Consider the following 4,122-nt stretch of genomic DNA (forward strand, 5'->3'; position numbering starts at 1 on the left):
GGGAGACTCCAGATAGGGCAAGATATGACAAAATAACGATGTATAAATTACCAAGGGCATATGAGGGAGGGGGGAATGGGGAGGGAGGGGGGAAAAAAAAGAGGACCTGATGCAAGGGGCTTAAGTGGAGAGCAAATACCTTGAGAATGATTGGGGCAGGGAATGTATGGATGTGCTTTATACAATTGATGTATGTATATGTATGGATTGTGGTAAGAGTTGTTTGAGTCCCTAATAAAATGTAAAAGAAGAAAAAAAAATGTTATATGAACCCTGACCTCAAAAATGTTTGCTTATTTGGGTACAAAAAATACAGGCTCTCTGCTCCTCCTCGTGCGACTGATAGCCACCCCTCCCGTTCCCGTGCAATCCCAGCCGCATCCCCGAGACAAGATGGTGAAGGTCGGAGTGAACGGATTTGGCCACACCTGGGCACCAGGGCTGCTTCCAATTCCGGCAAAGTGGAGATTGTTGCCATCAATGACCCCTTCATTGATCTGAACGACATTCTCTACATGTTCCAGTATGATTCCACCCACGGCAAGTTCAACGGCGCCGTCAAGGTTGAGGGTGGGAAGCTTGTCGTCAATGGGAAGGCCATCTCCATCTTCCAGGAGCGAGATCTGTCAACATCAAGTGGGGCGAGGCCGGTGCCGAGTATGTCGTGGAGTCCACCGGTGTCTTCACCACCATGGAGAAGGCCGGGGCTCACTTGAAGGGCGGTGCCAAGAGGGTGATCATCTCTGCCCCTTCTGCCTATGCCCCCATGTTTGCGATGGGCGTGAACCACGAGAAGTACGACTCCCTCAAGATGGTCAGCAATGCCTCCTGCACCACCAACTGCTTAGCCCTCCTGGCCAAGGTCATCCATGGCAATTTTGGCATTGTGGAAGGACTCGTGACCACCGTCCATGCCATCACTGCCACCCAGAAGACCGTGGACGGCCCCTCTGGGAAGCTCTGCCGTGATGGCCGTGGGGCTGCCCAGAACATCATCCCGCATCTACTGGCGCTGCCAAGGCTGTGGGCAGGGTTATCCAGGAGCTGAATGGGAAACTGACTGGCATGGCCTTCCGTGTCCCCACCCCCAATGTGTCCGTCGTGGATCTCACCTGCCGTCTGGAGAAAGCTGCCAAGTACGACGACATCAAGAAGGCGGTGAAGCAGGCGGCCGATGGTCCGCTAAAGGGCATCCTGGGCTACACCGAGGACCAGGTTGTCTCCTGTGACTTCAACAATGACCCCCACTCTTCCACCTTTGATGCTGGGGCTGGCATTGCCCTCAACGACCACTTTGTCAAGCTCATTTCCTGGTATGACAATGAATTTGGCTCCCGCAACAGGGTGGTGGACCTCATGGTCCACATGGCCTCCAAGGAGTAAGAGCCCCCTGGACCAGCAGTCCCAGCAACAGCACTGGAGGAAGAGAGGCCCTTAGCTGCTGGGGAGCCTGCCCCCAATTCAATCCCCCAACATACTGAGAATATAACATCCAAACGCCCTGAAGGAAGGGGAGGGGCTTAGAGAGCCCGATCTTGTCATGTACCATCAATAAAGTACACTGTACCCAGCACCCCAATATATATATATATAGCTGAAAGAACTTCTCTGCATCTGTCTACTGAGTGCAGAGATATTTAAACACATTTTGTTTGGAATAAATATTTGCACATATGAACTGGAGCCCTAGAAGCATTTTTTAACATCCTCCTGGCTCTCCACCTATATATCCTATATATCCTATATATCTATGAGTCTATCTACCTATCTATCTATCTATCTGTCCATGATGGAAGCAAGACTTACGTCTATGTAATAAATTCTTCTACTTTGGGACTTGACATTTTACCAATTATGGCATCTTTTAAAAAATGGATAGTCTTAATTTAATATAACCTAATTATCAACCTATATCTTTATGTCTGATACCTTTTGTGTCCTGTAATTTTTTTCCCTTTAAATGAAGTTCTGATACTTTTATTATCATTTTTAATTTTTTCAAATCATTTTCTTTGGGGCTCGTACAACTCTTATCACAATCCATACACACATCCATTGTGTCAAGCACATTTGCATATTTGTTGCCTTCATCATTCTCAAAACATTTGCTTTCTACTCGAGCCCTTGGTATCAGCTCCTCCTTTTGTTCCCTCCATCCCTGCTCCCCACTCCCTCATGAACCCTTGATCATTTATAAATAGCACTGTCCGAGGGCTCCCTTTGCCCGTGTCCTGTATTTTTTAAGGACCTTTTGAATGCTTGATTTTTTTTTTACAAAGGTGGATCTTTGTCTAGGCGTTCACGTGTTTCACTGATCGTTTTGTGTATACTTATCCTGTGCTCTCATCCCTGCTGCTGAATTGATTCGGACTCATGTTGCTGCTGGGTGCTGTCAGGTTGTTTCTGACTCACGGCCACCTCCATACACCAGAACCAAACACTGCCCAGTCCTGCCCCATCCTCACAATTGCTCTTATGTTTGAGCCCTTTGTTACAGCAAGTGTGTCCATCCATCTCATCAGAATGCCTTCCTCGCTTTTTCTGTCCCTCTACTTTATCATGCATGACTTGCTACTCCTGGGACTGGTCTCTCCAGACCGTAAGTCCCGAGTAAGTAGTAAGACAAAGTCTCACCATCTTTGCCACTAAGGAGCATTCCGGCTGTACTTGTAAAACAGTTTTTTGTTTTGTTTTGTTTTGTTTTTGGGCAGTCCGTGGTACTTTCCCTTTATAGAGCAGAGTAGAATTACTCCTTGGGATTTCTGAGACTTTAAATTTTTATAGAATCAGATAGCCTCATCAATTTTCCCAAGGAAAAGCTGGTGGTTTTGAACTACCAGCATGGATGTTCGCTGCCCAATGCTTAACTCAGTACCCAGTACCCCTTTACCCCAAACTACACAATATTAGTGATTATAAACATATAACAAGGTTAATATCTAATACAGAAATACTTTCAATCTTTTTTCTTCCTATTCAACAGTGTTCTCTGATTTTTCATGCATAATTTAGAATCTTTTCAAGTTTTTCTCTCACATACATACAGATTTAAACATACACATAAAACTGGAACTTTGATTGAAATGCCATTGACTCTAAAGCTGAGTTTCAGGGAAACGAGCGTATTTAAAATAGCGTCTCCTACTATAGCAGCAAGGTCCATCCCTTCATTAAGGAATCTTGGTGGCACAGTGCTTAAAGCGCTCAACTGCTAGCCATCCTGTCAGTGGTTTAATCTCGCCACCCACGCTTGAGGAGGAAGATGTGGCAGTCTGCTTCCGCCAGATTGCAGCTGTGGAAATACGAGGACAGATCTGTGGTCACAGGGTCCCTGTGAATCAGAATTAATAGCATGAGTTTATTCTTTATAGGACCTCATTAATTTGTCTTTTTTACCTCAGTGAGGTTTTTCCATTAAACCTTTTTTTGGGGGTTAAATTTATGATTTAGCTTTCAATATTTTCATCCTATTGTAAATCTTGTGCTCTTTAACAAATTTTGTTAAAAATAGATCATTCTATTTTGAATAGTCTATACACACAGCATATCAAATAAGGACCATTTCAATTGACCTTTTCATTATTTTCTTTCTTTCCCACACTCACTGGGACCACTGGTACAAGGTGGATTAGAAGTAGTGACAGTGAACATGATTGTCTTACGCTTGATCTCAGAAGGAAAGATTTCAACATTTCTGTGGTATCAGCTGCTGTTATTTTATGCATGTTTTTGTTTTTAGTGACTGCTTAATTGATTCTAACCCAGGGTGACCCCATGTGGGAAGAACAGAAGGGCTTCATCGACTTTCCAAGGTGGTGACCTTTCACAGACACATTGCCAGTTCTGCCTTTCAAGTCACCTCTGGGTGGATTCAAACATCTAACCTTTTGGCCAAGTAGTAGCAGTGCTTAATTGTTTGTGCCACCCAGAATTGACCTTTTGTAAAATCTTCTACTAAATTAAAGAAGTCCTTTTTTATTCCTAATTTTCAAAAAAGTGTATTTTAATCATAAACAATGTTGACCATAATCAACTGTTTTTCTGCATCTGGTGAGGTACTTTTGTAAATTTTCCTCATTTATATTATTAAATGTGATAAATTTGATTACTTGCTTTTTCTAG

The 4,122-nt window shown here is 43.8% G+C and overlaps 1 pseudogene; it reads left to right on the plus strand.

Annotated features, from left to right (window-relative positions):
* The first annotated feature begins 358 nt into the window (after positions 1–358).
* Positions 359–1,387, plus strand: LOC142452755 (glyceraldehyde-3-phosphate dehydrogenase-like; annotated as a pseudogene).
* Positions 1,388–4,122: the final 2,735 nt, after the last annotated feature.

The sequence above is a fragment of the Tenrec ecaudatus genome, chromosome 7 (genome assembly GCF_050624435.1).
Source record: "Tenrec ecaudatus isolate mTenEca1 chromosome 7, mTenEca1.hap1, whole genome shotgun sequence".
NCBI lineage: Eukaryota > Metazoa > Chordata > Mammalia > Afrosoricida > Tenrecidae > Tenrec > Tenrec ecaudatus.